This window comes from Tachyglossus aculeatus, unplaced genomic scaffold, assembly GCF_015852505.1.
Source record: "Tachyglossus aculeatus isolate mTacAcu1 unplaced genomic scaffold, mTacAcu1.pri scaffold_88_arrow_ctg1, whole genome shotgun sequence".
Taxonomy (NCBI): domain Eukaryota; kingdom Metazoa; phylum Chordata; class Mammalia; order Monotremata; family Tachyglossidae; genus Tachyglossus; species Tachyglossus aculeatus.
In genome coordinates this window covers 1710995-1720595 of record NW_024045096.1, presented here as the reverse complement: position 1 = coordinate 1720595, position 9601 = coordinate 1710995, and the positions used below count along the sequence as shown (strand labels likewise).

Here is a 9601-nt window from a genome sequence, read left to right as displayed (position 1 = left end):
TTCTCAGCGGTTCGGGAGCGGCAGCTGGTCCACGCTACACTGTTCCTCCTGGTCTACCCGGAGACCCTGACGGGGAATCTCCTCATTGTCGCCGTCACCGCCCTCGACCGACGTCTCCACACTCATATCCTTCCCTTACCTGTGTTATATCATCTGGGACTCCCCAACGAAACAGATGGTGAACCTATAAGATTGAAAGAAAACTCTGTTAAAATTGCAGTCAAGTGGGGACAGATATTCTGAGGTCATGAGCCAGGGTGGCAGGCAACAGGTGTGCTAGTTCTGTTTCTTTGTTTCTCCCAAACACTTAGTACAGTGCTCTGCATATACTAAGCACACACATACCATTGATGAATTGCAGGAACCAAGTGTCCTTTGTAACTTCCGCAGCCAGACTGAGAAGCTGGAGAACAAAGAGGCAGTTTGAGTAGACAGGAAGCCTTCTGAGAGGGAGCCCTAAGACCTTCACCCTAGTACCAATCCCTGACCCTGAACCTGGACATTAATGAGGTCAACATCCCTCTGGATGATGCCCCCACAGAACAGCCCTGCAGGGAGAACCTTGGGGAATTTTTCCCAGGCTACAAAAGCTCATGTCTAGCAAGCAACAGAATACTTGGTGAGCTTCACTCTTAACACTAGGCTCTTCCCCACTCCCCTCTCCCCCAACACCCTCCCATCACCCTCACAGGCAGTCACTATCAAGCACAGAGGGGTTCCACCTCTAAAGGAACTGAGGATTTGCAGGGTGACCCTGTGGACAGGACTGCGTTCAGGGAGAAGTGACCCCTCTATAGAATTAAGGAGCCTGGGTCTTCTCAGTCCCAGAGTCAAGTCAGACAGAACCAGTTCCCTATGCAGAGCCTTAGCCCCAGTTGGTAGAACCAGCCACAATACTGAGAGTGACAGGCCCCTCAGTACACCTGGTCCTCCTCTTGCAGTAACCCCTAGTCATCCCCACATGACCTCCCAACACCTTTTCTTAGAGATGGAAGCTCAGCTCTGGATTCCTCATTTCCATGGGGCTCAGCTCCCCACTGAAGGGGCAACAGTCCTCATAGCCAGGAAGGTTGGTGAGAAGGTTGTGGGAAGGGACATCCACTGGTCCATCTCTTCCCGTCATCAGGACTCCGACATCCACCTTCAAACGACACTTACCTGGGATTAGAAAAAGCCTGAAAGCTCCAGCCTTCTCCTTATGCCTCACTTGGACCACATCCTCCCTCCGCCCCCAATCTTCCTAGTGGATCTCCCAGCTTTCTCCCACATCTTGAAAAGCCCTACTGAAATGTTTTCTTCTCTGACAAGCTCTCATCCCCACCGCCGGGCCCCATTGCCCCCACCCCTCCAAACATGCATTTTATGTTCACGTCCAGCTCACCCATGCACTTACTCTCACCCACTAAGCCCTGAAGCATTAATCCCCATTCAGTACATATCTTTCTACTCAAATTCTTCCCTTACCTGTATTGTATCATCTGGATCCCCCTCATTATACTGATGCTGGACCTATAAGGTAGGAAGAGAACTCTGTTAGAATTGCAGACAAGTGGGGACAGGTGTGCTGAGGTGGGTGAGTGAGGGTGGCATGCAACAGGTGCATTACATCTGTTGCAGTCTATTCCGCCAAGCAGAGTGCTCTGCATATACCAAGCCCTCACGTTCCTTTCATGGATTGCAGGAGCCAAATGCCATTTAGAACTTCCACAGCCACAGCAAGAAGCTGGAGAACAAAGAGGCAGTTTGAGTGGCCAGGTAGCCTGGCGAGACTGTTAGGCCCTTCACCCCAGTACCCAACCCTGACCCCGAACCAAGGCATTAATGAGGTCGACATCCGTGAGGATGATGCCTCCACAGAACAGCCCCGCATGGAGGGCCTTGGGGAAGTTTCCTGGCCCAGTAGAGCTCACATCTAGCAAGCCACAGAACACTTTAGTCAGCTTCACTCTAAACACTAGGCGCTTCTCTGCTCCCCACCCCCAAGCCCACCCTCCCAACTCCCTCAGAGGCAGTCACTGTCAAGCACAGAGGGGTTCCACCGCTAGAGGCACTGAGGATTTGCAGGGTGACCCTGTGGACAGGACTGTGGGTTCAGGGAGGAATGACCCATCTATAAAATTAAGGGTCCTGGATCTCCTCTGCCCCAAAATCAAGTCAAACCGAGTCAGTTCCCTATGCAGAGCCTTAGCCCCAGTTGGTAGAACCAGCCATAGTACTGACAGTGACAGGCCCCTCTGCACACCTTGTCCTACTCCTGAATTAACCCCTAGTTATCCACACATGGCCCCATCACCCTCCCTTAGAGATGGGACCATCTCTATATGTTGCCAACCTGTACTTCCCAGGCGCTTAGTACAGTGCTCTGCACACAATAAGCGCTCAATAAATACGAATGAGTGAATGGATGAATGAGTGGAAGCTCAGCTCCTGATTCTTCCACTCGATGGGGGTCAGCTGATCTGGGTCCTCACTAAAGGGGCAACAGTCCTCATGGCCAGGAAGGGTGCTGAGAAGCTTCTGGGAGGAGAAATGAGCTAGTCCTTCTTTTCTGCTCATCAAGGCTCCTTCGAAATCCACCTCTGGACGGCACTCACCTGGGATTAGGAAAAGCCTGAAAACTCCAGCCAGCTCCTTATGCCTCACTTGAACCACATCCAACCTCAACCCATCCCAAATATCCTCCCATCTGGCACTCTTACCCCCCGCCTACCCAATCAACTTACCAGGGGTCTTCCACCTCTTTAAAAGGCCTACTGAAATTGTTTCTTCAACAGGCCTTCCCTAACTAAAGTTCTCATCTCCCTAGCCCCTACCCAAACATTTTAGTTTCCCTTCCAGCTCACCAATGTACTTAATCCCACAGCCTGAGCACTAAAGCATTCACCCCACATCAATTAAGTACCTATTATTTTACCCAGAATCTTCCCTTACCTGTATTGCATCATCTGGATCCGATCCCCCTCATTACACGGATACTAGACCTGTAAGAGTCAAAGGGAACTATGCCAGCATGCACAAGACAGGCCTATCTGAAGGTTTAAGGGAAAACAACACCATAATGAGAACAGAGAAGTGGGGACAGGTGAGTTGAGGTGGTGAGGCAAGGCTGCAAGAAACATGTCTGCTTAGTCTGTTCTATTAGGCTCTCAAAAGCAGTTAGTACAATTCTCCTTCCATAGGAAGATCTCAAATGCTGTTGATTGATTGCTGTAGCAAGGCGTCCCTTAGAACTTCCCCTGCCAGGGAGAGAAGTGGTAGAACAAAGAGGCAGTTTGAGTGACCAAGAAGCCATCTAAGATGGAGTAGTAGGCCCTTTTTCCCACCACCCACCCCTACCTCCAACGCAGGAATGAATGAGGTCAGGGTTGAGTAAAGGTACCCTCTGAGCACAACTCTACAGGCAAAATCTTGGGGAAATTACGTGGCCTTAAAGAACTCCCAGCTATCAAACCAGCGAGCACATTCAAGGCTCCCAAATCATCAAAGTCACCTTCCAAAAATCTCCTTATTCTCCCAAGCTCACCCAGCCCAGCCCTTACAATGATTCAAAGACAACCAGCCTTGAAGTGAGTGGGGCCCTATAGGCTTATATAGGGCAGGGAGATTTGGGGGGGGCGGGGCGTGCATGCGTTAGTCACTAATTCCCCTGATTGGAAGCAGCTGGGGTAGAGATCAGTTGTCCCTGAGGGAAGGCCCAGCTGCATCATTAGATGAGGGTATGGCTGCCAAAAAGATAGAGTAGGATAGGTAGGCCTTTCCAGACTGAGCCCCCCTTTTCCTCTGCTCTTCCTCCCCTCTCCATCGTCCATACTTCCTCCCTCTGCTCTACCCACTTCCCCGCCCCACAGCTCTTGTGTATATTTGTTCATATTTATTATTCTATTTATTTTGTTAATGATGTGTATTTGTATATAATTCTATTTATCTATTCTGATGCTAGAGATGTCTGTCTACTTGATTTGTTTTGTTGTCTGTCTCCCCCCTCTAAATTGTGAGCCCATTGTCGGGTAGGGATTGTATCTATCTGTTGCCAAATTGTCCTTTCCAAGTGCTTAGTACAGTGCTCTGCAAACAGTAAGTGCTCAATAAATACAATAGAATGAATGAATAGGATAGGATGAAAGGGTTTGTCCAAAGAAACACTTATTCCAAACGCCTCTCCAGTCAGTCTCATCTCCAGCCTGACCCCCACCCCCCTTTCTTGTCCTGTCTCAGTTCCCTCCTCACAACCGCCACATCCGGGCCGCTGACACCGAACCCAGGGAATGGCCAGGAAAGCTGGCCCTTCAAATTAGGCAGCCCCCCACTCTCCCCACCTTCAGAGCCCTCTTAAAATCACGTCTACGTAGCGTGGATTAGTGGAGAGAACATGGGCTTGGGAATCAGAGGACGTGGGTTTTAATCCCGGCTCCTCCATTTGTCTGCTGTGTGCCCCTGGGGAAGCGACTTCATTTCTCTGTGCCTCAGTTACCTCATCAATAAAGCGGGGATTGAATTTAAGATTGTGAGCCCCATGTGGGACAACCCTAGTACCTTGTATCTACCCGAGCGTTTAGAACAGTGGTTGATGCAGAATAAGCGCTTAACAAATGCCAGAAGTATTATCATTATTATTATCTCCTCTAAAACGTCTTCCACAACTAAGTTCTCATTTCCCCTATTTGTTCTCCCATGTGGCCTGTGCCACTTGGTACCCCTCTAAGCACTTCTGTCTGTCTTCCCCTGTAGACTGCAAGCTTCTTAAGGACAGGGATTATGTCTATCAACTCTACTGCAGTGTACCTTCCCAAGCACTTAGTACAGTGCTCTGCACAGAGTAAACGCTCAATAGATACGATTGACCGATAACCATTAGATGGCGACTCGGGCTATTGGAGGCCAGCGAACGACTCCCATATTGCGACGGGCTCCGATGGCTCGGTCTAGGGTGTGGCAGGGGGTTAGCAAAGGAAACCCCAGGCCTATAGCCTAGACCCAGCCTTCCTGCTCCTGCCTGCATCCCTTCCTTTCTGGCCTCGAATCGTGAGAGTGCCATCGTCATGTGCCCGTGACGATGAAATGTTTTTCCGCCTAAAACACAGACCCGGTTCTGGGAGTCAGAAGGACATGGACTCTAATCCCAGCTCTGTCACTTGTCTTCTGTGTGACCTTGGGAAAGGCAATTCACTTCTCTGTGCCTCAGTTCCCTCATCCACAAACTGGGGACAAAGACTGTGGGCCCCAAAAGGGACAGGAACCGTGTCCAATGTGATTAGCTAGTTTCTGCCCAAACAATTAGTACAGGGCCTGGCACAGAGTGAGCACAAAAAATTCCTATGAGTCACAGAGCCTGACAGTGTGCCGGAATCCTGAACAGGTGGGCTGAACACAGTTCGACACAGTTCTCATCTGCCCCTCGATGGTTTCGGAGTCTATATGTGGCAAGACCTAATGGATAGAGGCCGGGCCTACTAGTCAGAAGGACCTGTCTTCTAACCCCAGTTCCGCTACTTGTCAGCTGTGTGTCCTTGGGCAAATCGCTTCACTTCTCTGTGCCTCAGTGACCTCGTTTGTAAAATGGGAAATAAGACTGTGAGCTCTATAGGGGAAAGAGACTCTGTCCAACCCGATTATCTTGTATCAACCCCAGCACTTAGAACAGTGCATCACACATAGGAGGTGCTCAACAAATACCATTCAAAAAACAAAGTCAAGGAAAAGTCTTTCACCAGTTCCTCTTCTCCCTCCATCCCTTAACTTGTATGGATCTCTTGAGGTTCTCTTCTGAGACCTTTTCCGTCTGACTTTACACTCACTCACTCTGGAGAGCTCATTCACCTCCATGGCTGATCCAGGTGAGATTTTTGGAAAATACCCTGGGAAATAGAGAGACCGGAGACAGAGGGACCGGTGAGGAGACCGATATGATAGTCAAGCTGGGACGGGACAATATTCGCCGGACTTGGCGGGCAGTCAGGAGATGACGTTTGCCAAATGTTTTGAGCTTCTCGTCAGAGGGCCACAAAATACAGCCAAAGCTTGAATACCCATATTAATGGTGAGAAACAGAGTAGCCGAGAGGATACAGCCCGGGCCTGAGAGTCAGAAAGACCTGGGGTCTAATCCCAGCTCCACCACCTGTCTGCTGTGGGTCCTTGGGCAAGTCACTTCACTTCTTAGGTTCCATCTCCAGGAAAATGGGGATTAAGACGGTTAGCCCCATGTGGGGCATGGAACTGGAGATGGAAATGCAAAGTGACAGAGGAAATGGAGAAAGGAAGAGCTGTGAAGAACCAAACAGCGTTATGGGACCTGATTTTGGAAGGAAGAATCAAATTGCAGAAGGCCCTGCTCACCTCCAACCAGCTTCCACAGCCAGATACGTTCCCCATATTCAAGGACAAGGGAGGACCAGAGTTTGCCAGCATCCTGAGAAACAGTCACAAGGCACTTAAAGCATTATTGAGGTCTCTGGTGGATCTTCAGAATGAACTGCTTTACCAGCATCCAGACACGAGGCACTGGGTAGATGGGAAAAAACCCAAAGCAGAGAGTGAGGAGGAAATTTCCAGTGAAGAGGAGGAGGAATTGCTTGCTGAGGAGAGACAGCAGCAGCAGCAGCAGCAGCAGAGGAAAGGGCCACCTAAGCGGAAGCAAGCTATAGATGAGTGACTAACCTGTCTTGATGGCCAAACGCTTTGCTGATTTCACATCCTATCGTAAACGAACGCTGCAAAAATGGCACGACAAAACCAATTTGGCTTCTGGCAAGCCGGGAAAGGGTTTTGGAGCCATTGAGCGCCAAATCCTGACTCAGATAGATCATATTCTGATGGACGGAGAGAGATTACGTAGGTGGACGTAGACTAAGCGCTCTTTGTACCGTGTTCTGGACAAGGCCGAGCCAGAACCCCAGCCTATCCCCGACAGTGTGCCAGGACAGCAGGAGATTTTGCCTCAGGCTCCAGCCAACGCTCATTTGAAGGACCTGGATGAAGGGATCTTTGATGATGATGACTTTTACCACCAGCTTCTGCGAGAACATATAGAACAGAAGACCAGTTCCTTGGATCCAAATGATCAAGTGGCTATGGGTGGGCAATGGCTGGCTATTCAGAAGTTATGGAGTAAAATTCACAAGAAAGTGAATAGGAAATCCAGCAAAGGAAGAAAACTCCGGTATCATGTCCTTAGTAAGCTGCTGAACTTCATGGCACCTACTGACCACACTACAATGACTGATGATGCCAGGGTTTAGTGTGCTGTGGCTCGTGTCATTTTGACACATCCTATCTCGCCTGGATTTCTGTGTCAGCCTCCTTGCTGACCTCCCAGCTATCTGTCTCTCCCCACTACAGTCCATACTTCATTCTGCTAACTGGATCGGTTTTCTACGAAATTCTCCAGTATTTGCCCATCCACCTCTGCATCAGACAGAAACTCCTTACCATTGGCCTTAAATCACTTAGTCACCTGACCCCTTCCTACCTCACCTTGCAAATTTCCTACTATAACGCAGCCCCAGCTCCTTACTCCTCAATCCTCAAAGATCTCCAGTGGTTGCCTATCAACCTTCGAATCAAGCAAAAACTCCTCACTCTTGGCTTCAAGGCTCTCCATCACCTCGCCCCCTCCGACCTCACCTCTCTTCACTCCTTCTTCAGCCCAACCCACAGAGCTCCGCTCCTTTGCCGCTAACCTTCTCACCGTGCCTCATTCTCGCCTCTTCTGCCGTCGACCCCCGGCCCATGTCCTACCTCTGGCCTGGAATGCCCTCCCTCCACCCATCCACCAAACTAGCTCTCTTCCTCCTTTCAAAGGCCTTCCCAGGCATAGGCCCCCATTTTTCCTCTCCTCCTCCCCTCCCCATTGCCCCCCTCCCTCTGTCCTACCCTCATCCCTTCCCAACAGCATGTGCATATATTTTTGCATATTTATTACTCTATTTTATTTGTATATATTTATTACTCAATTTATTTTATCAATGATGTATATATAGCTATACTTCTATTTATTATGATCAATCAATCGATCAATCAATCGTATTTATTGAGCGCTTACTGTGTGCAGAGCACTGTACGCTTGGGAAGTACAAGTTGGCAACATATAGAGACAGTACCTACCCAACAGTGGGTTCACAGTCTACAAGGGGGAGACAGAGAACAAAACCTAACATACTAACAAAATAAAATAAATAGAATAGATATGTACAAGTAAAATAAATAAATAATTAGAGTAATAAATATGTACAAATGTATATACATGTATACAGGTGCTGTGGGGAAGGGAAAGAGGTAAGATGGGGGGATGGAGAGGGGGACGAGGGGGAGAGGAAGGAAGGGGCTCCGTCTGGGAAGGCCTTCTGGAGGAGGTGAGCTCTCAGTAGGGCCTTGAAGGGAGGAAGAGAGCTAGCTTGGCGGATGGGCAGAGGGAGGGCATTCCAGGCCTGGGGGATGACGTGGGCCGGGGGTCGATGGCGGGACAGGCGAGAACGAGGTACGGTGAGGAGATTAGCGGCAGAGGAGCGGAGGGTGCGGGCTGGGCTGTAGAAGGAGAGAAGGGAGGTGAGGTAGGAGGGGGCGAGGGGATGGAGAGCCTTGAAGCCCAGGGTGAGGAGTTTCTGCCTGATGCGCAGATTGATTGGTAGCCACTGGAGATTTTTGAGGAGGGGAGTAACATGCCCAGAGCGTTTCTGGACAAAGACAATCCGGGCAGCAGCATGAAGTATTGATTGAAGTGGGGAGAGACATGAGGATGGGAGATCAGAGAGAAGGCTGATACAGGAGTCCAGACGGGATAGAATGAGAGCTTGAACGACCAGGGTAGCGGTTTGGATGGAGAGGAAAGGGCGGATCTTGGCAATGTTGCGGAGCTGAGACCAGCAGATTTTGGTGACGGCTTGGATGTGAGGGGTGAATGAGAGAGCGGAGTCGAGGATGACACCAAGGTTGCGGGCTTGTGAGACGGGAAGGATGGTATTGCCGTCAACAGAGATGGGAAAGTCAGGGATAGGGCAGGGTTTGGGAGGGAAGACAAGGAGTTCAGTCTTGGACATGTTGAGTTTTATTGTGGCGGGCAGACATCCAGATGGAGATGTCCTGAAAGCAGGAGGAGATGCGAGCCTGGAGAGAGGGGGAGAGAGCAGGGGCAGAGATGTAGATTTGGGTGTCATCAGCGTAGAGATGATAGTTGAAGCCGTGGGAGCGAATGAGGGAACCGAGGGAGTGCGTGTAGTTCGAGAACAGAAGAGGTCCAAGCACTGACACCTTGGGGAACCCTCACAGTAAGGGGATGGGAGGGGGATGAGGAGACTGCAAAAGAGACTGAGAATGAACGACCGGAGAGATAAGAGGAGAACCAGGAGACGACGGAGTCTGTGAAGCCAAGGTCGGATAGCGTGTTGAGCAGAAGGGGGTGGTCCGCAGTGTCGAAGGCAGCTGAGCGGTCGAGGAGGATTAGGATAGAGTATGAGCCGTTGGAGTCGGCCAGCAGGAGGTCATTGGTGACCTTTGAGAGGGTAGTTTCCGAGGAATGTAGGGGGCGGAAGCCAGACTGGAGGGGGTTGAGGAGAGAGTTGGTGTTGAGGAATTCTAGGCAGCGCGTGTAGACAACTCGTTCAACG

The 9601-nt window shown here is 50.2% G+C and overlaps 1 pseudogene; it reads left to right on the top strand.

Annotated features, from left to right (window-relative positions):
• Positions 1-5821: 5821 nt before the first annotated feature.
• LOC119924228 lies at positions 5822-7237 on the top strand (annotated as a pseudogene).
• The last annotated feature ends 2364 nt before the right edge of the window (positions 7238-9601 follow it).